We start from the raw sequence: 26967 nt of genomic DNA on the forward strand, positions 1-26967 counted from the left end.
AGGAATGGTCACTACTACATTTTTTTAGCAGTTACATACAGTTATTTTCACTTTTTTGCATCTTCTTTTATTATTTAATATGGTATATGCGCTGAAAAACGTTCATATAATAACAATTGCACCCCCTTGTGGTGTTGAATAGCAATACATTACAAAGACAAAGATTGCCAGCTGTTTTATAAATAAATCGTTCAATAACTACTATACAGTGTGTTTGTTTAAGCAATATATACTCGTATTAACTGTAACTTTCAAATCAACAATCATTTTCCTATGTTTGATTGGACCGCTGTGTGGTCTGTCCTGCCACTGTTATTAGTTGAAATCAATGAGGTGGAAAAATATAGGGGTGTGAAACCATCCCCTGAATTGTACAGCGCAATGAATAAATATTTAACAAATAATAAATACAATCATTCAGAAGGAACTGCTCCTTTAAACACCATTTAAGAATTACACAACGCAGCCAAAATTCCTTGCCAGTGAGGATTAATGAAGGGAACATTTGGGCCAACGCTGAACTTTTGCTTCCTTTTGGAAATAAATATTTTGCAAAAACAAGAATATCAAACTTCAGAGACTCAAATGACTTATTTTAAAGAAGTATCACAGCTCAGTTTTGGAAATGATATACAGTATATTTGTAGTGTATAGATTGTAATAGAGAAGGTATTGTTTTATTTATCTTATACTATACAATAAATACAACATAGAAATAGTCTGATAAATAGAGACGGTGAAAGTAGATATATTTTCTATTTAACAAGAAGTGATGGTCATAAGGCAGCTGTAGAACCCTAAATTGCTTTCTAAGTAGTCTATTTACTAAGCCTTGGATGGAGATAAAGTGGACGGAGATAAAATACCAACCAACCAGCTCCTAACTGTCATATTACAGACTGGGTTTGTAAAATGACAGTTAGGAGCTGGGTGGTTGGCATTTTATCTCCGTCCAGTTTATCTCCATCCAAGATTTAGTAAATAGACTCCTAAGCAGGGCCGGCTCTAACATTTGGCAGCTTTAGGCGGCTGCCTAGGGGCACCAGCTCCTGGAGGGCACCGCTGAATTCATCTAGCAAAATCTGAAGAATGTATCTGTATGCGGCATTCTCATTTTATAAAATGCTGGCTGCTGCTGCAGATCTAATCAGGTGCAGCCGCCGCTATCAGGCTGTACCACATAGTAGTATCTAGACTCTCTGCACATGTTACATCTTCCCCACCTGCAGGGCAGCATACTTTTGACCATTAGTGTGCTTTTTTGGTTTGCTAACAAACCCGAATAACCCCCAAAGTCAGGGCCGTCTTTTCGTATGGGCTCAGTGGGCACTTTGCCAAGAGCCCCAGGATTCTAAGGGCCCAAGGTTGATAGCTGAAGGTCCTCTCTTTCTACAGGTACCAGATTTTGGAAAATCGGCCCTGGGGAACCCAAGATATCTAACTTTGAAGCAGTGGTCCCCATCCAAGACTGTTAATTGGTCTTCCCAGCCAGATATCTTGACTTAGAGTTTTTCTGAGTATATTTTCCAAAAGATGGGACTCCCCCCTTTCAGTGAACACTGGCAGCTATGCCCAGAAACGGAGATATAAGCCTTCAAGCAGCTGGTCCCTGCTCCAGCTCCACACATCTGGTTTGCAGTTATATATTTTTATATTATTGCTCTGGCTCCTGAACTCTGATCCCCAAGTCCCCAGTACCTCCTGAAAGGAGGGACTTTCTAGTTTTTACTCACATTCACACCTAAGAAATCTATTTCCAGGAACTGGAGATATCTGCAGTCAAGCAAGCTACCCTCCCACAGGAAAATTATGAATATTAAGCCCACTCCACTATCCACCACTCCCCTGCGTATTACACACTCCCTACCACCCTGGAAGTCATGTACCAGGGCCCCTTCATTCATCCCATTGCCTCTTCTACAGTTTAGTGTTCTCCCACCCTACAGGTCCTACATGCTGAGATGAAGATAGAACACCCCGGGACATCAAAGCTGCTGCTGATAGCACCCCCCACCCCTATTTCTGGAGGATCGGTAGGGGGCCCAGAGCATTGCTGTGCCCAGGAGCCTACACTGCTGTTAAGACGGCCCTGCCCAAAGTCACAACATTTTGTGACTTTGTTTACAATATACTTTATCACTTTAAAAGTCCTTGAGTGTTGTCCCTTTTCTCTGTATCTGTATAATGATGCTATTCACCGCACCCCACCTAGTGGCCATCTGCATCTCCCCTCCGAGAGGTAGTGGGGTTTACAGGTAAGGGGGTGCTAGGCTGAAGCTTTGCCTAGGGTGCAGAGAGACCTTGCACCGGCCCTGCACCTAAGACTAAACTTGATCTAATTCTTTGCAAAAATAGCTAACTTCAGCATCATGCAGGTTATACAGCGCCAGCAGCAATTCCCAAATCAGAAGAGGGATGTATGGTCTGCACCACATGATTCCCCCTTCTTCCTCTGTTGGAATTTTTTTTTTTTTGTCATTTTAGCAATTCCTGGAGGGCCACACATGTTACTAATAAGGCTGATATTCTGGAAAAAATGGATGGCGTTTTTACCTTTTTAAATTTAATCCAAGCGAGCCTTCCTTCCTACCATCACACCTCACAGGCAAACCAATTTTACCATATGGTTTCAACGGAACCACATGCCGTTTTAGGGTTTACAAACCGCCCACAACAGTTTTCAGCCTCCAAACTGTTGGATAGTAAATTCTAAGATTTGGATCTGCAAGCCACATTAAACATCTTAATAAACTGTACTTTGATGAATCTCCCCATTTCTTCATGAAGGAAAAATACTTATTCACATGTTAACCCCCCCCCCCCCCCCAAAAAAAAAACAAAAACAGTTAAGTAAATACACACAAGGTAACTGTGTATGTAATGTGTCCATAGTTCAAAACTGATTGTTTAAAGGAAGATTTACTTAATAAAATTAGCACTTTGCTCTCCTTGTTGTTATATAGAAATAAAAAGGTATCATTCACACTGAAACCTTAAGGGACATACAGAGATAAACAGTTAACTTAGCCTACTTGATGAACCACCCAGACAGCTGGGAACTCCAAGAAGAAATCACAAAGGCTTAAAACATCCTCTGGGAGAAAGAGGAGAAGCACAGGAGACCAGAAGAATTAAAAAGAAAATCAGAGTGGCAGGAAAATGTACTATTCTATTGAAGGACATTTCATTTGACTCAGCATTGGGAACTGGGCATCTGAACACATTAACTCATTTGAAACCAGAAGGTATTAAAAGGAACTTGAAGGCTAAAACTCATATGATAGCTTTTTACACAAATTCTGCAAATAATATTCACAAGTACAGGTTGAGTATCCCTTATCCAAAATGCTTGGGACCATAAGTAGTTTGGATATCGGATTATTCCGTATTTTGGAATAATTGCATACCATAATAATATATCATGGCGAAGGGACCTAAGTCTAAGCACACAATTCATGTATGTTTCATATACACCTTATATACACAGCCTGAAGGTCATTTTAGACAATATTTTTTAATAACTTTGTGAATTAAACAAAGTGTGTGTACATTCCAGTGACGTGTGGTGAGGTCAATGGCTGGGGACACACTGGCTTCTCCAGTACAGGGGAAGATGCGCCTGGTGCGGGGCAGCACACGCACTGGTTTCTATACAGTCACTATGTTATAGTAGTACGCAGGAGTCACGCATCGTCTGCTAGGAGCTCAACATTCTATTCCGGCTGCCAGTCCCCATTCCCTGAGTACGTGTACTGAGGTCTCCCATATAGGCGCTCTAGATGTGTTGGTATGTGACCCCTTATGTATGTGTATGGGCCATACACTTATGGGTGACTCTAGGGTACTGTCCCTGTGTGTTCTGTGTAGCGCCTGGTGATAGGCGGGCGCTGCTGAGAGGAGGAGGAGAGCACCGGGCGTCACTGCACAATGCACTCCCAGCTTACCACCACCGCTGCCTCCAGGTCCAGCACCGCTGATCATCTGCACTTTGCTCTCTGGCCTCCCCGGCACTGCCAGCTGCGGGGTAACGGAGAGCACCAGGCGCCGCTGCACAATGCACTCACAGCTTACCACCGCCGCTGCCTCCAGGTCCAGCAGCGCTGATCATATGCACTTTACTCTCCGGCCTCCCAAGGCGCTGCCAGCTGCGGGGCAACAGAGAGCACCAGGCGCTGCTGCACAATGCACTTACAGCTTATCACCGCCGCTGCTTCCAGGTCCGACACCGCTGATCATCTGCACTTTGCTCTCCGGCTGATGCTGTCAGGAAGGCTCACATCACCCCCAGCAGGACAGTAGTCATGTGGGATGAAGAGAGGGGAGCCTTGTTCCGCCGCCTTGTATCTGTAATTGGACCAGCGGATCCAGCACTGGATCCGCTCTCCAATCACATGTGCCTCGCTGGCAGGGGAAGCCCGTCCCTGTTAACGAGGCACATGTATAAGTGCCGCTTTCACTGCTTTTTCCCTTACGTCCTAGAGGATGCTGGGGACTCTGTAAGGACCATGGGGTATAGACAGGCTCCGCAGGAGACATGGGCACTATAAAGAACTTTAGAATGGGTGTGCACTGGCTCCTCCCTCTATGCCCCTCCTCCAGACCTCAGTTAGATCCTGTGCCCAGAGGGGACTGGGTGCATTACAGGGAGCTCTCCTGAGTTTCTCTGAAAAAAGAATTTTGTTAGGTTTTTTATTTTCAGGGAGCACTGCTGGCAACAGACTCCCTGCATCGTGGGACTGAGGAGAGAGAAGCAGACCTACTTAAATGATAGGCTCTACTTCTTAGGCTACTCCACCATTAGCTCCAGAGGGAGTCGGAATGCAGGTCTCACCCTCGCCGTTCGTCCCGGAGCCGCGCCACCATCCTCCTCACAGAGCTGGAAGATAGAAGCCGGGTGAGTATAAGAAGAAAGAAGACTTCATAGGCGGCAGAAGACATCAGATCTTCTCTGAGGTAATGCGCAGCGGTAACGCGCCATTGCTCCCACACACAACGCACACGGCAGGCACTGATGGGTGCAGGGCGCAGGGGGGTCGCCCTGGGCAGCAATTTTAAACCTCTAGGACTGGCTAAAATGAATATATAGGCTCCGAGGGCTGTATATAGTATTTAAAAAATCGAGCAGGACCGAAGCCCGACGCTGAGGGGGCGGAGCTTGATCCCTCAGCACTAACCAGCGCCATTTTCTCCACAGACACTGCAGAGAAGCTTGCTCCCCGGACTCTCCCCTGCTGAACACGGTGACACAGGGCAGAAAAGGGGGGGGGGGGGCACTTGTAAGGCGCAGTGGGTGTATTATATGCACATAATTATATAAAAGCGCTATTTATCTGGGAATTGTTTTTTCCAGTGTCAGTTGGCGCTGGGTGTGTGCTGGCATACTCTCTCTCTGTCTCTCCAAAGGGCCTTATTGGGGATCTGTCTCCAATTAAATATCCCTGTGTGTGTGTGGGTGTCGGTACGAGTGTGTCGGCATGTCTGAAGCGGAAGGCTCTTCTGAAGAGGAGGTTGAGCAGATGATTGTGGTGTCTCCGTCGGCAACGCCGACACCTGATTGGTTGGACATGTGGAATGTTTTAAATGCAAATGTGACATTATTACATAAAAGGATGGACAAAGCAGAGTCCAGGGAAAAAGCAGGGAGTCAATCCATGGCTTTGACTGTGTCACAGGGCCCTTTAGGGTCTCAAAAACGTCCCCTATCCCAAATAGCAGACACTGATACCGACACGGATTCTGACTCCAGTGTCAACTACGATGATGCAAGGTTACACCCAAGGGTGGCAAAAAGTATTCAGTATATGATTATTGCAATAAAAGATGTTTTGCATATCACAGATGACCCCTCTGTCCCTGACACGAGGGTACACATGTTTAAGAAAAAGAAACCCTCGGTGACATTTCCCCCATCTCATGAGCTGAATGCATTATTTGAAAAAGCTTGGGAAACTCCAGACAAAAAACTGCAGATTCCCAAAAGAATTCTTATGGCGTATCCTTTCCCGGCACAGGACAGGGTACGGTGGGAATCCTTGCCCAGAGTAGACAAGGCTTTGACGCGCTTATCCAAGAAGGTGGCGCTACCGTTTCCAGACACGGCAGCACTCAAGGATCCTGCTGATCGCAGACAGGAAACGACTTTAAAATCAATTTATACACATACGGGTGCTTTGCTCAGACCGGCAATAACATTGGCTTGGGTTTGTAGCGCGGTAGCAGCTTGGACAGATACCTTGTCAGCTGATATTGATACCCTAGATAGCAAAGAAATGAAATAAAGGTATTGCGCTGACCTCCTGGTGGAGAAATAACTTCTAATACTTCCCTTCTTAGGGGTATCTTCAAAGTAATACTGCTGCTGCTACCCAAAATGAGGGATGTTTTGCGCCCCTCTTAATTAGGATAGAAACAAGGAAACAAACAGAATGGGAGCGCTGCTGGTATTACTGAAAAACAAACCTTAATCGCTGATATAATTAATACTCATTAGCGGTGTGAATAAAATAGTGACCTTTAATTTATACCATAAAACAAACCAAACAAAATAGAAAAAAAGAAAAAAAACAGTGATAATAAAACAAATGATAAAATATATTGCTGAGATGGAAATATCAGACAGAGAGTATTTTATCCGATTCACCTGAAACAAAAAAGTCCTTTACAGGCTGTAATGATATTGCACAATGCCCCTGCTCAGTATCATAGTCTCATAAAGTAATCCAGATGATTAATTCTTGCTGGCCAGTAGAAAACTTTTGAATTAAATTCATCCACACAGTGTGAACTGAACTATGGAATATCAGTATAAGGTATGGAATATATGATGGATGAGGCCGGTTGCTAATCTAGCTATATTAATTGTGAAGAGGCTCAGTAAACAAAACAGAAAGATGGCCACCGCAATCCCTCTAAGGTTAATAAGGATAAAAGAAAGCTTAATGAAACAAATGAGGCTTGAACCGCAAAGAGCGGAAGCAGTGATATAAGGGAGGCGCTGGAAATACGGGGCTGCGACCGCTATAAAAGAACATCACTGGCAGCTCTTGAGATGTCTGAGGAAGCCGCCGAGAGAATAGGCGGAGAAACGCGTAACAGGAGATCACCGGAGTGCCGCTGTGCACATCACCGCACACAGTACTGACGTCAGTGAAGAGAACGGGACCACGGAGATTACACGGACATACATCCTCCTCCCTTGTTGTAAAATGCTGGCAGGTCCAGTAGGTGTTAATAAGGGAAACAGCACCAGTGCCGTGGGACCCATGTAACCTTTTATAGAAAGACTGTGTGATTAAGGGATCCTCATTCTTAAACACCTTAACAAAGGACATTGTATCCAGCTGTTAGGTTCCTGGTGCTCAGAACAAGGGAGATGTTGCGTAGTGAGTCCAGAGCACCAGAACGTGATGCTGAAATAAGGTGTGGTGTAGAAATAGCCCCTAGCACCCTACCTCCGTTGTTTCACCCGTGTGGTCCGTTCACGCCTGAGTGACTATGGTTTCTTGGGCCCACGGCAGCCGTGTTTGAAGGGCGGATTAGGTCTGCCCAACTCCGATGCCCCCAGGTCTTAGATTGAGACAAGGCGTGAACCGAGACAGGATAATAACAAGGGGACCTCTAGCTAAAACAAACAGAAGGCTAGGGGCTACTAACAACCCTAAACCTAAATATATGCGCGGCACGCCGCCAAAGGAAAAGAACAACAAAGGAAATGCTGTCCACTCGCCGACACAATACCATTGTGTATCGGCGGTGACAGCACAAGCAGAACCCTCTGCAAAACACCAGAAACAAATTATAACCAAAGAATACTGCGGCCTGAGCCGACGGACGCGGCAAAGCCGCTACTCACGGAACCGGTACAAATACTGGCAAACGGACAGGAACCCCCAATGTAGCCGACACAGACTCTCAGAACTGGAGGACAGGCAGAATCCCAAACGACAGACCGGTGGACACCGAGAAGCCATATATTCGACCAGGCACAGACAAAGCCACAGGACTCCTGGACAGGAACGCTTCACGGCAGGACACAGGATCAGACACTGGATCAGACACTGGAATCGACACAGGAACCGACACTCAAAGCAGCTAGACAGACACTGCTAGACAGGAGCTCAGGAACTGGCTTGGGACTAGCTCAGAACTCAAGAACTCTGAAACCCAGGAAACCTGGAAATCTGGAAATATCACCAGCCTCTGTGAATTGCACTGAGCCAGCATATAACAGAGAGTCTTCATTAATTATGTCGTGCAGCTGCCCTGCTGCACAACTGAGAGGTGCAATCAATAGACAGGTGAGGCTGAACACATGGGAACAAGCTGCAATCACACAGACTCACCACTGGCAGCAAACAAGAATCTTCTTAAACCAGAGCAACGGGAAATCCTGGCCTGCAAGACTACTTATAAACATAAAATAGGAATGAACCACTACCTGTGGTTCATAACAGTACCCTCTCTTTAAGGGTGGGCTCCGAACACCCCATGACACCCACGGGGAACAGAAACAGAAGTATAACATAAAACACATAACCAAAAATGCAAAACAGGAATGAGCCACAGCCGTGGCTCATAACACCAGCTGATTCCATACTGCTACATTGTGGCATGTGTGGATGAATTTAATTCAAAAGTGTTACTATTCAAAAGTGATACATCTTCACATATTTTATGCGCAAAAATGAAACAATGTTTTCTTCTGGCCAGCAAGAATTAATCATCTGGATTACCTTATGAGACTATGATACTGAGCAGGGGCATTGTGCAATATCATTACAGCCTGTAAAGGACTTTTTTGTTTCAGGTGAATCGGATAAAATACTCTCTGTCTGATATTTCCATCTCAGCAATATATTTTATCATTTGTTTTATTATCACTGTTTTTTTCTATTTTGTTTGGTTTGTTTTATGGTATAAATTAAAGGTCACTATTTTATTCACACCGCTAATGAGTATTAATTATATCAGCAATTAAGGTTTGTTTTTCAGTAATACCAGCAGCGCTCCCATTCTGTTTGTTTTCTTGTTTCTATACCCTAGATAGGGATACCATTTTATTGACCTTAGGTCACATCAAAGACGCAGTCTTATATATGAGGGACGCTCAGAGAGACGTCGGCCTACTAGGTTCAAGGGCCAACGCCATGGCGATTTCTGCTAGGCCAGCACTGTGGACCCACCAGTGGACGGGTGATGCCGACTCAAAAAGGCATATGGAAGTTTGACCTTACAAGGGTGAGGTTTTATTTGGGGAGGGTCTCGCAGACCTGGTTTCCACAGCTACTGCGGGTAAATCTACTTTTTTGCCTTATGTTCCCCCACAGCAAAAGAAAACGCCACAGTATCAGATGCAGTCCTTTCGGTCGCATAAGTCCAGAACAGGTCGGGGCTCTTCCTTCCCCGCCAGAGGTAAGGGTAAAGGGAAAAGAATGCCTGCTACGGACAGTTCCCAGGAACAGAAGTCCTCCCCGGCTTCTACTAAATCCACCGCATGACGCTGGGGCTCCACTGAGAGAATCCGCTCCAGTGGAGGCACGTCTTCGACTCTTCAGCCACATCTGGGTTCAGTCGGACGTGGATCCTTGGGTGATGGAAATTGTATCCCAAGGCTACAAGCTGGAATTCGAAGACGTACCTCCCCGCCGATTCTTCAAATCGGCTTTACCAACGTCTCCCCCAGAGAGGGAGATAGTTTTAGCTGCAATTCAAAAGCTGTGTCTACAGCAAGTGATTATCAAGGTTCCCTTAATACAACAGGGAAAAGGGTACTATTCAACCCTATTTGTGGTCCCGAAACTGGATGGCTCGGTCAGACCCATTCTAAACTTAAAATCCCTGAACCTGTACTTAAAAAGTTTCAAGTTCAAGATGGAATCGCCCAGGGCAGTGATCTCCAACCTGGAAGTGGGGGATTTTATGGTGTCACTAGACATAAAGGATGCATACCTTCATGTCCCCATTTATGCTCCTCATCAGGCGTACCTGAGATTCGCTGTACAGGACTGTCATTACCAATTTCAGACGTTGCCGTTTGGGCTTTACACGGCCCCGAGGGTTTTCACCAAGGTAATGTCGGAAATGATGGGACTCCTGCGCAGGCAAGGAGTCACAATTATCCCATACTTGGATGATCTCCTGATAAAAGCGAGATCAAAGGAACAGTTGCAGAAAAGCGTGTCGCTCTCCCTGAGAGTGCTGCAGCAACATGGCTACCAAAGTCAAAGTTGGTTCCAACAACTCGATTGTCTTTCTTAGGCATGATTCTGGACACAGAACAAAAGAGGGTTTTTCTCCCGATGGAAAAAGCCCAGGAACTCCAGAACATGGTCAGAGAGCTGTTAAAACCAAAAAGAGTGTCAGTCCATCAATGCACTCGAGTACTGGGGAAAATGGTGGTGACCTACGAGGCCATCCCCTTCGGCAGGTTTCATGCGAGGACTTTTCAGTGGGACCTTCTGGACAAGTGGTCCGGGTCCCACCTTCAAATACATCAGAAAATAACCCTATCCCCCAGGGCCAGGGTGTCTCTCCTGTGGTGGCTGCAGAGTGCTCACCTTCTAGAAGGTCGCAGGTTCGGCATTCAGGACTGGGTTCTGGTGACCACAGACGCGAGCCTCCGAGGATGGGGAGCAGTCACACAAGGAAGGAATTTTCAGAGACTGTGGTCAAGCCAGTAGGCTTGTCTACACATCAACAAACTGGAATTAAGGGCCATATACAATGGCCTACGACAAGCTGAGAATCTTCTTCGCGACCTACCGGTTCTGATTCAATCAGACAACGTCACAGCCATGGCTCATGTAAACCGCCAAGGTGGGACAAGGAGCAGAGTGGCAATGATGGAAGCCACCAAGATTCTGCGCTGGGCAGAAACTCACGTAAGCGCTCTGTCAGCGGTATTCATTCCGGGAGTGGACAACTGGGAAGCAGACTTCCTCAGCAGACACGATCTCCATCCAGGAGAGTGGGGACTTCATCAAGAGTCTTTGCAGAGATAACAAGTCTTTGGGGACTTCCTCAAATAGACATGATGGCATCACGCCTCAACAAGAAGCTTCGGAGGTATTGTGCCAGGTCAAGGGACCCTCAGGCAGTAGCGGTGGATGCCCTGGTGACACCATGGGTGTTTCAGTCGGTCTATGTGTTCCCTCCTCTTCCTCTCATCTCAAAAATATTGAGAATCATAAGACAAAAAAGAGTACAGACAATTCTCATTGTTCCAGATTGGCCTCGAAGGGCCTGGTATTCAGATCTTCAGGAGATGCTCACAGAAGATCCGTGGCCTCTTCCTCTCAGGGAGGACCTGTTGCAGCAGGGACCCTGCGTGTTCCAAGACTTACCGCGGTTGCGTTTGACGGCATGGCGGTTGAACACAAAATCCTAGCGGGAAAAGGTATTCCGGAGGAAGTCACCCCTACTCTAATTGAGGCTAGGAAGGAGGTGATGGCAAAACATTATCACCATATCTGGAGGAAGTATGTATCTTGGTGTGAAGCCAAGAATGCTCCTACGGAAGACTTCCACTTGGGCCGTTTTCTCCACTTTCTACAGACAGGAGTGGATATGGGCCTAAAGCTAAGCTCCATTAAGGTACAGATTTCGGCCCTATCTATATTCTTCCAGAAGGAATTGGCTTCTCTCCCAGAAGTCCAAACTTTTGTAAAGGGAGTGCTACACCTGGTATTAACAAACAATGGGGATTTGGTATCAGGTATTATAGTAGGGGAACCCATAGGAAACAGCGACCACAGTATGGTCGCATTCAATATCAGTTTCTACAAACAGCCCTATACTGGCTCAACTAGGACTTTAAACTTTAGCAAAGCAAATTTTGAAAAGATGAGGGTATTTTTCAGGGATATTGAATGGGAAGGTTTGTTTTTAGGAAAAAATACTACGGAGAAATGGGAGGTACTAAAATTCCTGCTAGCTAAAAATACACTCAAATATATTCCTATGAGTAGCAAAAAAGGGAATAAAAATCATAAAACGATGTGGCTTAACAAAAAGATTAAGGAACTTATGGGCAAGAAAAGGCGAGCATTTAAAAAATACAAATCTGACGGGGAAGCAGAGTCATTTCAGCACTATAAGGAATGTAACAAAAATTGCAAAAAGGAAATAAGAGCGGCTAAAGTAGAAACTGAAAAACTAGTAGCAAAGGAAAGCAAAGCGAATCCCAAAAAATTCTTTAAATACATTAATAGCAAGAGATTAAAGAAGGAGAGTATAGGCCCTTTAAAAGACAAGTTGGGAGTCTTAAGCAAAAATGATAATGACATAGCGGACACACTAAATGAGTTTTTTCAACAGTGTTCACTAGAGAGGACCCAATTCAGGGACTGACACACAATCTCAATAATGAGAATATCACACTGATAGGTACTTATTTAAGCGAGGAAGTAGTCTGTGACCGATTAAAACATTTAAAGATTAATAAATCTCCAGGGCCCGATGGCATTCATCCAAGGGTTCTAATGGAGCTTCACTCTTAACTGGCAAAACCGCTATCTTTGATCTTTGAGGATTCAGTTATATCAGGTATGGTTCCCAAAGACTGGCGTATAGCGGAAGTAGTGCCTATATTCAAAAAAGGAAGTAAAGCTGAACCAGGTAATTATAGACCAGTTAGTCTTACATCTATAGTGGGGAAAGTATTGGAAGGTATTCTAAGAGATAGTATTCAGAAGTTCCTTGAAACCAAAAAGGTCATTAAAAGGAATCAACATTGGTTTATGAAGGACAGATCCTGTCAAACCAACTTACTTGGCTTTTATGAAACAGTAAGCGCAAACCTAGATCAGGGTAAAGACGTGGATGTAATCTTTTTAGACTTTGCCAAAGCATTCGATACTGTACCACACATGAGACTTATCTACAAGCTACAAGAATCAGGGCTAGGAAGCACAATATGCACTTGGGTCAAAAACTGGTTAGATAATAGGAAGCAGCGCGTTGTGGTTAATGGATCTTATTCAACTTGGACTGAAGTGCTAAGTGGTGTGCCGCAAGGCTCAGTATTAGGACCGCTATTGTTCAATATTTTCATTAACGACCTAACAGAAGGTCTAGAGAGCATGGTGTCAATTTTTGCAGATGATACCAAATTGTGTAAGGCTATAAATACAGAGGAGGATGCCGAGTCTCTTCAGAACGACTTAGTTAAATTAGAAGCATGGGCAGCCAAATGGAGAATGCGCTTCAACACAGACAAGTGTAAGGTAATGCACTGTGGTAACAAGAACAAAAATTACACCTACCTACTAAATGGGGTAAAATTAGGGGATTCTGTACTGGAAAAGGACTTAGGTGTCATCATAGATAGCAAGCTAAGCAGTAGTACCCAAAGTAGGACTGCAGCAAAGAAGGCTAATAAGATATTAGCATGCATAAAACGGGGTATTGATGCTAGGGACGAGAGTATTATACTCCCGTTATATAAATCACTAGTGAGGCCACACCTTGAATACTGTGTACAATTCTGGGCACCGTACTACAAAAAGGATATCCTGGAGCTTGAAAAGGTACAGAGGAGGGCGACCAAACTAATTAAGGGCATGGAGACGATGGAATACAAGGAAAGGCTTGAAAGACTAGGCATGATTACATTGGAAAAGCGGAGACTAAGAGGGGATATGATCAACATCTACAAATATATAAGGGGACAATACACAGAGCTTGCACGGGACCTGTTTTTGGTTAGATCAACACAGAGGACTCGTGGACACTCGCTCAGGTTAGAGGAGAGGAGATTCCGCACAATACGGCGTAAAGGCTTTTTCACGGTAAGGACAATACGTGTTTGGAATTCCCTGCCCGAGGGAGTTGTAATGGCGGAATCTGTCAACACCTTTAAGAATGGGTTAGATAAATTCCTATTGGATCAGGATATCCAGGGGTATGGTGCATAGTCATGCATTATAGTTACTATAAATAGGGATAAAATGCAATGGCTGACAGCAGCATCAGTCAGAAATTTTAGTCAAATCATCATGCATAGGACACCACAAATAGGTTGAACTCGATGGACAATTGTCTTTTTTCAACCTCAGATACTATGTTACTATGTTACATCCAGCCTCCTTTTGTGCCCCCAGTGGCATCATGGGACCTTAATGTGGTGTTACAGTTCCTAAAATCTAGTGATGAGCGGGTTCGGTTCCTCGGAATCTGAACCCCCCCGAACTTCACCCTTTTTACACGGGTCCGAGGCAGACTCGGATCCTCCCACCTTGCTCGGTTAACCCGAGCGCGCCCGAACGTCATCATCCCGCTGTCGGATTCTCGCGAGATTCGGATTCTATATAAGGAGCCGCGCGTCGCCGCCATTTTTCACTCGTGCATTGGAAATGATAGTGAGAGGACGTGGCTGGCGTCCTCTCACTTTGTTTCAGGGGGCTGCAGTGCAAATATCTTTATTCTGGGGACCAGCAGTATTATAGGAGGAGTACAGTGCAGAGTTTTGCTGACCAGTGACCACCAGTATTATACGTTGTCTGCCTGAAAAACGCTCCATATCTGTGCTCAGTGTGCTGCATATATCTGTGCTCACACTGCTTTATTGTGGGGACTGGGGACCAGCAGTATTATATAGGAGGAGTACAGTGCAGAGTTTTGCTGACCAGTGACCAACAGTATACGTTGTCTGCCTGAAAAACGCTCCATATCTGTGCTCAGTGTGCTGCATATATCTGTGCTCACACTGCTTTATTGTGGGGACTGGGGCAGGGCCGAAACTAGGGGGGGGCTAGGGGGGCAGGTGACCTGGGCGCCGGATTGGAGGGGGCGCCGAGACCCCCAAACACCGCCGCGGCACTTTTAAACCCCCTTCTCCCGAGTGCCCAGCTCGGGGGGCGGGGTTTCGCGGAATGACGCGATTGCGTCGTGACGTCACGGCGCAAACGCGTCATTCAACGAAACCCCGCCGGAGGAGGGAGAACTGAAGGGGGAGCCCGGAGCCGCGCAGACGAGGAGGGAGAGGCGGCTGAAGAGCGGCGAGAACCGCTTCAAATGTAAGTCAGCCCCTCTCCCTTCCTCTCTCTCTCTCTCCCTCCCTCTCCCCACCACCTGCCGTAATGTTTAAAATGGGGACCTGTGCCTGCGTACTGTGTAAAATGGGGACCTGTGCCTGCGTACTGTGTAAAATGGGGACCTGTGCCAGCGTACTGTGTAAAATGGGGACCTGTGCCAGCGTACTGTGTAAAATGGGGACCTGTGCCTGCGTACTGTGTAAAATGGGGACCTGTGCCAGCATACTGTGTAAAATGGGGACCTGTGCCTGCGTACTGTGTAAAATGGGGACCTGTGCCAGCGTACTGTGTAAAATGGGGACCTGTGCCAGCGTACTGTGTAAAATGGGGACCTGTGCCTGCGTACTGTGTAAAATGGGGACCTGTGCCAGCGTCATGTGTAAAATGGGGACCTGTGCCAGCGTACTGTGTAAAATGGGGACCTGTGCCTGCGTACTGTGTAAAATGGGGACCTGTGCCTGCGTACTGTATAAAATGGGGACCTGTGCCAGCGTACTGTGTAAAATGGGGACCTGTGCCAGCGTACTGTGTAAAATGGGGACCTGTGCCAGCGTACTGTGTAAAATGGGGACCTGTGCCAGCGTACTGTGTAAAATGGGGACCTGTGCCTGCATACTGTGTAAAATGGGGACCTGTGCCTGCGTACTGTGTAAAATGGGGACCTGTGCCTGCGTACTGTGTAAAATGGGGACCTGTGCCAGCAAACTGTATAAAATGGGGACCTGTGCCAGCGTACTGTGTAAAATGGGGACCTGTGCCAGCGTAATGTGTAAAATGGGGACCTGTGCCAGCGTACTGTGTAAAATGGGGACCTGTGCCAGCGTACTGTGTAAAATGGGGACCTGTGCCAGCGTACTGTGTAAAATGGGGACCTGTGCCAGCGTACTGTGTAAAATGGGGACACTTGCCAGCGTACTGTGTAAAATGGGGACCTGTGCCTGCGTACTGTGTAAAATGGGGACCTGTGCCTGCCGCAATGTGTAAAATGGGGACACTTGCCAGCGTACTGTGTAAAATGGGGACACTTGCCAGCTTACTGTGTAAAATGGGGACACGTGTCTGCCGCAATGTGTAAAATGGGGACACTTTTTCCTGCCGCAATGTGTAAAATGGGGACACTTTTTCCTGCCGCAATGTGTAAAATGGGGACACTTTTTCCTGGATATGAAATTTATGTTAGAAAAGGCAGTTTTTCAGGTTAAAAAGTTCTGAAAGAGATATATATATATATATATATATAATATTTTTATTCATTTATTTATTTTTTTATTTTTTATTTTATTATTTTTATTCATTAATTGTAAGATTTTTTTTTTATTTTTTTGGCGGGGGGGGGTGTCAAATGACTACCTTGCCCCGGGTGACAGAAATCCTAGTTTCGGCCCTGACTGGGGACCAGCAGTATTATATAGGAGGGGTACAGTGCTGAGTTTTGCTGACCAGTGACCACCAGTATTATACGTTCTCTGCCTGAAAAACGCTCCATATCTGTGCTCAGTGTGCTGCATATATCTGTGCTCACACTGCTTTATTGTGGGGACTGGGGACCAGCAGTATTATATAGGAGGAGTACAGTGCAGAGTTTTGCTGACCATTGACCACCTGTATTATACGTTCTCTGCCTGCAAAATGCTCCATTTCTGTGCTCAGTGTGCTGCATATATCTGGCCTCACACTGCTTTATTGTGGGGACTGGGGACCAGCAGTATTATATAGGAGGAGTACAGTGCAGAGTTTTCCTGACCAGTGACCACCAGTATTATACGTTCTCTGCCTGAAAAACGCTCCATATCTGTGCTCAGTGTGCTGCATATATCTGTGCTCACACTGCTATATTGTGGGGACTGGGGACCAGCAGTATTATATAGGAGGAGTACAGTGCAGAGTTTTGCTGACCAGTGACCACCAGTATTATACGTTCTCTGCCTGAAAAACGCTCCATATCTATGCTGCATTGTAGTATATAGTAGGAGTACAGTGCATAATTTTGCTGACCACCAGTATATAATATATAGAAGTACGGTACAGAAGGCCACTGCTCTACCTTCCTCTGTGTCGTCAAGTATACTATCCATCCATACCTGTGGTGCATTTCAGTTTTGCACAGTTTGCTGACCACCAGTATATAATATATAGCAGTACGGTACAGTAGGCCACTGCTCTACCTACCTCTATGTCGTCAAGTATACTATCCATCCATACCTGTGGTGCATTTCAGTTTTACACAGTTTGCTGACCACAAGTATATAATATATAGCAGTACGGTACAGTAGGCCACTGCTCTACCTACCTCTGTGTCGTCAAGTATACTATCCATCCATACCTGTGGTGCATTTCAGTTTTGCACAGTTTGCTGATCACCAGTATATAATATATAGCAGTACGGTACAGTAGGCCACTGCTCTACCTACCTCTGTGTCGTCAAGTATACTCTCCATCCATACCTGTGGTGCATTTCAGTTGTGCGCAGTATATATAGTAGTAGGCCATTGCTATTGATACTGGCATATAATTCCACACATTAAAAAATGGAGAACAAAAATGTGGAAGGTAAAATAGTCAAATGTCATAGTACAGAGCATGTAAAATCCAAAACACCAAATATCAGTAAAAAAAGGACTCAAAAATCTAAAATAAAATTGTCGTCGGAGAAGCGTAAACTTGCCAATATGCCATTTACCACACGGGAGTGGCAAGGAACGGCTGAGGCCCTGGCCTATGTTCATGGCTAGTGGTTCAGCTTCACATGAGGATGGAAGCACTCATCCTCTCGCTAGAAAAATGAAAAGACTTAAGCTGGCAAAAGCACAGCAAAGAACTGTGCGTTCTTCTAAATCACAAATCCCTAAGGAGAGTCCAATTGTGTTGGGTGCGATGCCTGACCTTCCCAACACTGGACGGGAAGAGGTGGCGCCTTCCACCATTTGCACGCCCCCTGCAAGTGCTGGAGGGAGCACCCGCAGTCCAGTTCCTGATAGTCAAATTGAAGATGTCACTGTTGAAGTACACCAGGATGAGGATATGGGTGTTGCTGGCGCTGAGGAGGAAATTGACAAGGAGGATTCTGATGGTGAGGTGGTTTGTTTTAGTCAGGCACCCGAGGAGACACCTGTTGTCCGTGGGATGAATATGGCCATTGACATGCCTGGTCAAATTACAAAAAAAAATCACCTCTTCGGTGTGGAATTATTTTAACACAAATGCGGACAACAGGTGTCAAGCCGTGTGTTGCCTTTGTCAAGCTGTAATAAGTAGGGGTAAGGACGTTAACCACCTCGGAACATCCTCCCTTATACGTCACCTGCAGCGCATTCATCATAAGTCAGTGACAAGTTCAAAAACTTTGGATGACAGCGGAAGCAGTCCACTGACCACTAAATCCCTTCCACAGGAAAGCCAATAGTCCTGCAGGCCATGTCACTGTCAAGTCTGACGAGTCCTCTCCTGCCTGGGATTCCTCCGATGCATCCTTGAGTGTAATGCCTCCTGCTGCTGGCACTGCTGTTGTTGCTGCTGGGAGTCGATCGTCATCCCAGAGGGGAAGTCGGAAGACCACTTGTACTACTTCCAGTAAGCAATTGACTGTCCAACAGTCCTTTGCGAGGAAGATGAAATATCACAGCAGTCATCCTGCTGCAAAGCGGATAACTCAGGCCTTGGCAGCCTAGGCGGTGAGAAACGTGTTTCCGTTATCCACCGTTAATTCACAGGCAACTAGAGACTTGATTGAGGTACTGTGTCCCCGGTACCAAATACCATCTAGGTTCCATTTCTCTAGGCAGCCGATACCGAAAATGTACACAGACCTCAGAAAAATAGTCACCAGTGTCCTAAAAAATGCAGTTGTACCCAAAGTCCACTTAACCACGGACATGTGGACAAGTGGACAAGTGGAGCAGGGCAGACTCAGGACTATATGACTGTGACAGCCCACTGGGTAGATGTATTGCCTCCCGCAGCAAGAACGGCAGCGGTGGCACCAGTAGCAGCATCTTGCAAACGCCAACTCCTTCCTAGGCAGGCTATGCTTTGTATCACCGCTTTCCAGAAGAGGCACACAGCTGACAACCTCTTATGGAAACTGAGGAACATCATCGCAGAATGGCTTACCCCAAATGGACTCTCCTGGGGATTTGTGACATCGGACAACGCCAGCAATATTGTGCATGCACTACATCTGGGCAAATTCCAGCACGTCCCATGTTTTGCACATACATTGAATTTGGTGGTGCAGAATTATTTAAAAAACGACAGGGGCGTGCAAGAGATGCTGTCGGTGGCCCGAAGAATTGCGGGCCACTTTCGGCATTCAGCCACCGCGTTCCGAAGACTGGAGCACCAGCAAACAGTCCTGAACCTGCCCTGCCATCATCTGAAGCAAGAGGTGGTAACGAGGTGGAATTCAACCCTCTATTTGCTTCAGAGGATGGAGGAGCAGCAAAAGGCCATTCAAGCCTATACATCTGCCTACGATATAGGCAAAGGAGGGGGAATGCACCTGACTCAAGCGCAGTGGAGAATGATTTCAACGTTGTGCAAGGTTCTGCAACCCTTTGAACTTGAGTCACACGTGAAGTCAGTTCAGACACTGCTAGCCTGAGTCAGGTCATTCCCCTCATCAGGCTTTTGCAGAAGAAGCTGGAGATATTGAAGGAGGAGCTAAAACAGAGCGATTCCACTAGGCATGTGGGACTTGTGGATGGAGCCCTTAATTCGCTTAACCAGGACTCACGGGTGGTCAATCTGTTGAAATCAGAGCACTACATTTTGGCCACCATGCTCGATCCTAGATTTAAAAACCTACGTTGGATCTCTCTTTCCGGCAGACACCAGTCTGCAGAGGTTCAAAGACCTGCTGGTAAGAAAATTGTCAAGTCAAGCGGAACGTGACCCGTCAACAGCTCCTCCTTCACATTCTCCTGCAACTGGGGGAGCGAGGAAAAGGCTAAGAATTCCGAGCCCACCCGCTGGTGGTGATGCAGGGCAGTCTGGAGTGAGTGCTGATATCTAGTCCGGACTGAAGGACCTGCCAACGTTTACTGACATGTCGTCTACTGTCACTGCATATGATTCTGTCACCATTGAAAGAATGGTGGAGGATTATATGAGTGACCGCATCCAAGTAGGCAGTCCGTACGTATACTGTCAGGAAAAAGAGGCAATTTGGAGGCCCTTGCAGAAACTAGCTTTATTTTACCTAAGTTGCCCACCCTCCAGTGTGTACTCCGAAAGAGTGTTTAGTGCAGCCGCTCACCTTGTCAGCAATCGGTGTACGAGGTTACTTCCAGAAAATGTGGAGAAGATGATGTTCATCAAAATGAATTATAATCAATTCCTCCATGGAGACATTCACCAGCAATTGCCTCCAGAAAGTACACAGGGACCTGAGATGGTGGATTCCAGTGGGGACGAATTAATAATCTGTGAGGAGGGGGATGTACACAGTGAAAGGGGTGAGGAATCGGACGATGAGGAGTAGGTGGACATCTTGCCTCTGTAGAGCCAGTTTGTGCAAGGAGAGATTGATTGCTTCTTTTTTGGTGGGGGCCCAAACCAACCAGTCATTTCAGTCACAGTTGTGTGGCAGACCCTGTCGCTGAAATGATGGGTTTGTTAAAGTGTGCATGTCCTGTTTATACAACATAAGGGTGGGTGGGAGGGCCCAAGGACAATTCCATCTTGCACCTCTTTTTTCTTTCATTTTTCTTTGCATCATGTGCTGTTTGGGGACTATTTTTTTGAAGTGCCATCCTGCCTGACACTGCAGTGCCACTCCTACATGGGCCAGGTGTTTGTGTCGGCCACTTGGGTCGCTTAGGTTAGTCATCCAGCGACCTCGGTGCAAATTTTAGGACTAAAATTAATATTGTGAGGTGTGAGGTGTTCAGAATAGACTGAAAATGAGTGGAAATTATGGGATTATTGAGGTTAATAATACTATGGGATCAAAATGACCCCCAAATTCTATGATTTAAGCTGTGTTTGAGGGTTTTTTGTAAAAAGACACCCAAATCCAAAACACACCCGAATCCGACAAAAAATTTTCAGGAAGGTTTTTCCAAAACGCGTCCGAATCCAAAACACGGCCGCTGAACCGAATCCAAAACACAAAACCCGAAAAATGTCCGGTGCACATCACTACTAAAATCTCACTGGTTTGAACCTCTTCAAACAGTTGAATTAAAGTTTCTCACTTGGAAAGTGGTCATGTTGTTGGCCTTGGCATCTGCAAGGCAGGTGTCCGAATTGGCAGCCTTACATCATAAGAGCCCCTATCTCATTTTCCATGAGGATGGCATGGAGCAGAGTTGAGGACTCATCCTCAATTTTTGCCTAAGGTGGTGTCATCGTTTCATATGAATCAACCTATTGTGGTGCCTGTGGCTACGGGAGACTTGGAGGATTCCAAATCCCTTGATGTAGTCAGGGCCTTAAAAATTTACGTAGCCAGGACAGCTCGGGTTAGAAAAACAGAGGCACTGTTTGTCCTGTATGCAGCCAACAAGGTTGGCACTCCTGCTTCTAAGCAGACTATTGCTTGCTGGATCTGTAACACGATTCAGCAGGCTCATTCTACGGCTGGATTGCCGTTACCAAATTCAGTAAAGGCCCATTCCACTAGGAAGGTGGGCTCTTCTTGGGCGGCTGCCCAAGGCGTCTCGGCCTTACAGCTTTGCCGAGCAGCTACTTGGTCGGGTTCAAACACTTTTGCAAAATTCTACAAGTTTGATACCCTGGCTGAGGAGGACCTCATGTTTGCTCAATCGGTGTTGCAGAGTCATCCGCACTCTCCCGCCCGGTTTGGAGCTTTGGTATAATCCCCATGGTCCTTACGGAGTCCCCAGCATCCTCTAGGACATAAGAGAAAATAAGATTTTAAACCTACCGGTAAATCTTTTTCTCCTAGTCCGTAGAGGATGCTGGGCGCCCGTCCCAGTGCGGACATATTTCTGCATGACTTGTATATAGGGGTGTAGTACGGTATGCCGGCGCTCGGGCTCCCGGCGACCAGCATACCGGCGCCGGGAGTCCGACCGCCGGCATACCGACAGCGTGGCGAGCGCTAAGGAGCACCTTGCGGGCTAGCTGCGCTCGCCACGCTGCGGGCACGGTGGCGCGCTACGCGTGCCACACTATTTTATTCTCCCTCCAGGGGGGTCATGGACCCCCACGAGGGAGAATAGCTGAAGGTATGCCGGGTGTCGGGATTCCGGCGCCGGTATAATGTGCGCCGGGATCCCGACATTCGGCATACTGAAGACCACCCGTATATAGTTATTGCTTACATAAGGGTTATGTTACAGTTAAGATCAGTCGTTGGCTGATACTGTTTTGTTCATACTGTTGACTGGTTGCGTATTTTCCAGGTTATACGGTGTGGATGGTGTGGGCTGGTATGAATCTTGCCCTTGGATTAACAAAAATCCTTTCCTCGTTCTGTTCGTCTCCTCTGGGCACAGTTTATCTAACTGAGGTCTGGAGGAGGGGCATAGAGGGAGGAGCCAGTGCACACCCATTCTAAAGTTCTTTATAGTGCCCATGTCTCCTGCGGAGCCCGTCTATACCCCATGGTCCTTATGGAGTCTCCAGCATCCTCTACGGACTAGGAGAAAAAGATTTACCGGTAGGTTTAAAATCTTTTTTTTCAATGGGCTTTTACAGCTCAGTGCTTGGCCCCACCCACCCGCTCTATCCCCGGTACCGTTATCAGCGGGAGGTACTTGCTATCGGTGCCTCCCAAACTTGTTTTATGTCTCAAAATTATTAGAATACTATAAAGAAAATACTTATGACACAGAATATGTGTCATAAGTATCTTCTTTGTATTACTGTGATCATTAATGACAGGGGAGACACTGCCTGCCCTGACTGCACGTCCCTGGTACATTCACACAATTCATTTATGTTTCATATACACCTTATACACACAGCCTGAAGGTCATTAAATACAATGAGGCAGATTTATTAAGCTCGGTGAAGTGATAAAGTGGAAGGTGATAAAGGACCAGCCAATCAGATCCTTACTGCCATGTCACAGGCTGGGTTTGAGAAATGACAGTTACGAGCTGACTGGCTGGAGCATTATCACCTTCCACTTTATCACTTCACCGAGCTTAATAAATCGACCCCAATATTTTTAGTATTTTTGTGTATTAAACAAAGTTTGTGTACATTGAGCCATCAGAAAACAAAGGCTTCACTATCTCAGTCTCACTCAAGAAATTCCGTATTTCGGAATATTCCGTATTTCGGAATATTTGGATATGGGATACTCAACCTGTAATTTTAAAAGCTTCCAGGAATTTGTTAGTATGAAGTGCTGGTCTGCACTGGTCTCATTTTTTGCCATTACTGAACTTAGGGGGACATTTACTAAGCAGTGATAAGAGCAGAGAAGTGAGCCAGTGGAGAAGTGCCCATGGCAACCAATCAGCACTGAAGTAACATCTCTAATTTGCATACTATAAAATTATACAGAGCTGCTTATTGGTTGATGGGGCAACTTCTCCATTGGCTCACTCCTCCGCTATTATCACTGCTTAATAAGTGTTCCCCTTAGTCTATGTGTGAATATCATGTCACTCCCCCATTCCACCTCTGGTTAAAAGTGTGCGGGATGTACAGTACAAACCTGTCAACCTGTTGCGGTACATCCCGCCACACATCGCATGACACTGATCGCATATGTACAAACATATGCAATTAATGTTGCAAAGGACATCTCTTGGAATCAGAGCTGTCCTTCGTGATGAGCCTCTGTCACTGGACTTGTGGGTATCGGTCCTGGGAGTCTGTCTGTCTGTATGTGCATGGGGACGCGGTGGCTGTAGGGCATGCTGGGAGGGATCCAATCAGATCCCTCACACAGTGCGACACTGAAAGGAGGCCCTAGGCTTCTATAGGGTAACGCCAGCAGAAGCAAGGAACATATCCTTACTCCTGATGGGTAGAAGTGGCCAGTTTAGGATGCGGAATGAGGAATGGGGGCTTAGTACTGGTTCTGTAAGCTAACAGGCTAAACAGAGATTTTGAGATGTGGGACGAATAGTTAAACTGTAAGGGTTAGAGAGTCTCCATTTACGTAACATTCCAGCATTGATGGGTGGCAGCTGAACCTGATAATTCATCAAAAATGTCCAGCTACTGTATAATGGAGTCTGGAAAAATGGGCATTCCATAGTATACTGTACCTTTTGCACCATTAGCCACAACTTGGGGGACTGAGGCACACATATATGCTTTGTTTGACTGCACATGGCAACAAAAAATATGTGGAATATAGAATTTTCAGTAAATTACACTTATGGCTTCCTATGCCGAGATACGGAAGAGCAACCTATTAATAGTAAGAAACTCCGTGCCATGCCAGAGTACCAACTGCTTTGCCAGCACCTCTTGACCACCAAAGTCACAGATATTTCCTTGCACCCAAAAGAGGACTGGGGGACCCTCTTACCTCCTCCCCGTAGCAGCCACGAGAACCAGGAGAGCGTCTGCGACCGTGTGCCTAAAGCCATAGCGTCTCCGATGCAAGTACTCAGGCACTGAGCCGCAGGAGTATGTGACGCCGCTTGGGAGGTGATGGAGCTACAGCGCTGAAGTGTCAGACATACAGCGCTGACAGCCCAGTTTTGAAGACATTTTCTGTCAGAAAAAGCCCTCCTGTTAGGTGACCTGCTGCTACAGGCACTAACTCGAAACTGAGCTCACAGTGCCTGGAGGCAGGGTTACAGAGGAGGCCCCAATGCATCCTGGGACAGCGTAAAGCTTAGCCTGTTGGTGCCTCTGGATCAAGATCCACTCTACACCCCCAATGTTTTCCTGTGGAACACAGTGTACCCCACTGCAGAAATTGCAATTTTGAGATATGGTAATTAGCAGTGATATGCACAGCCGCACATTGGGGTCATTCCGAGTTGATCGCACGTAGCAACTTTTTGCTGCCCATGCGATCAACTAGACGCCGCCTATGGGGAAGTGTATTTCTGCATAGCAGGGCTGCAAATGCTTGTGCAGCCCTGCTATGCAAAAAAAGTTTCCTGTAAAAGAAGCCCAGGGTAAGAGTTATTCACCCTGTGTGAACAATCCAGTGATGCAGGTCCCGGAATTGACGTCAGACATCCGTCCTCCAAACGCCTGGACACGCCTGCGTTGGACTCACCACTCCCCGAAAATGGTGAGTTGCCGCCCCGGATCTGCCTTCCTCCTGTCAATCTTCTTGCGGTCGTGGCTGCGACCGCCTTCTTCGTTAGCGTTTTCACTGACTGGCGGCGGCCGTCACCAGGAAACGACGTGCCTGCGCAATGTGGCCACCGCGCATGTGCAGTTCTGATTCGATCGCACGGCTGTGAAGAAGCGCAGCGTGCGATTGGGTCGTAATGACCCCCATTGCCGGTAACTGAAATCCTCTGCACGAATGCACTATACTTTGGCAATGGCATCCATTGATACATTGTTACAATGACATTTATTTATGCAGCGTACTCTCAGAATGCTTTTTTTGTTTAACTATTGGAATACTAAATGAAAAATATAGATAATATAGCCTAGCCATAAAGATGGTAACGAGCAGGGGCATAAATACAGTAGACAGTGAAGTCCTGAATGGAGCACACTGACCTCCTCCATTGCTCCAGGGTCTGCTTTATGCACCTCAGAGCAGGAATAAGCAGGGAGCACACAGTGTATGTGCCGCGGCCCTCTCCATGTCTAGTTACTACAGGAGTGGTAGAGAAGAATGTGGAGGAGGGAAGATGAATGTAACCTCACCCACAGCAGACAGTCTTTATGGGGAGAGACTTTCTTTTAAATACACACTTCCCTACCCTAACATCCTCACCTCATCGCTGCTGTACAGGGGGCACAGGCAGCTGCACAGGGGAACCACCTTGACAGATGACTTGGGCTGGCCCCCTCTAACAAGCCCAGGCCCAGGTAATTTGTACCTCCCCTCCCCATCTCGGCGCCCAAGGAGAGAGTCTGTGTCTGGGTGCTGTGAGGATGAGGTGTTGGTAATGAATGTGATCGGGGAGAGGGGAAGGGGGGGCTAGGGGGGAAATGGGGGGAACCAGCAACTATTTCGCCACGGGCCTTCTATTATGAACTTATGCCCCTGGTAACGAGGACACAGGAAAGTGTGCATTTTAAACACTGAAACAGTTGTTTCAATGTTTTTATTTTATTGATGTTCTTTGAAGTTACAGGTATCAAAGGTCCTGTCTCGCTGCTAGGACATGCTGATGATCAGTGGTGCCAATAGAGGGGGGGAAGGTACCCGGGCCCAGGTCTGATGGAGGGGCCCAGTGAGGGCCCTGGGCTTCCTCCTCCTTACCTGGCAGCAGCAGCTACAGCGTTTCTCCTAAGCCCAGCACACGCTGCTGACTGCTGGGATGGAGTGTGGTCATGGTCGCGCTTAAAATACAGGGTGAGTATCCATTATCCAAAATCACACATTTTTTGTTCCCCTACTGAGATGACACATATATACTGTATATATTATATATCTATATAATATATCTATATATACACATAATATATATGTAATTGTCTCAGTAGGGGACCCAAAAATGTGAAGTTTTGAATCTTGGATAAGAGATACTCAACCTGTACTATTTTCTTCTATATGTTTTAAAAGGGTGCATGACCACGCCTCCTGTGAATAAGCAATGACCCCTGAAAAGTACCTGGTCCCAGCCAGACTCTCTACTGCCCTGTATGTGTGTATGTGTGTAATATCTATCTATCTATCTATCTATCTATCTATCTATCTATCTATCTATCTATCTATCTATCTATCTATCTATCTATCTATCTATCTATCTTTCTATCTATCTATCTATCTACAGTATCTATCTATCTGTCTGTCTGTCTGTCTGTCTGTCTGTCTGTCTGTCTGTCTGTCTATCTATCTATCTATCTATCTATCTATCTATCT

The sequence above is a fragment of the Pseudophryne corroboree genome, chromosome 1 (genome assembly GCF_028390025.1).
Source record: "Pseudophryne corroboree isolate aPseCor3 chromosome 1, aPseCor3.hap2, whole genome shotgun sequence".
Classification (NCBI taxonomy): Eukaryota; Metazoa; Chordata; class Amphibia; order Anura; family Myobatrachidae; genus Pseudophryne; species Pseudophryne corroboree.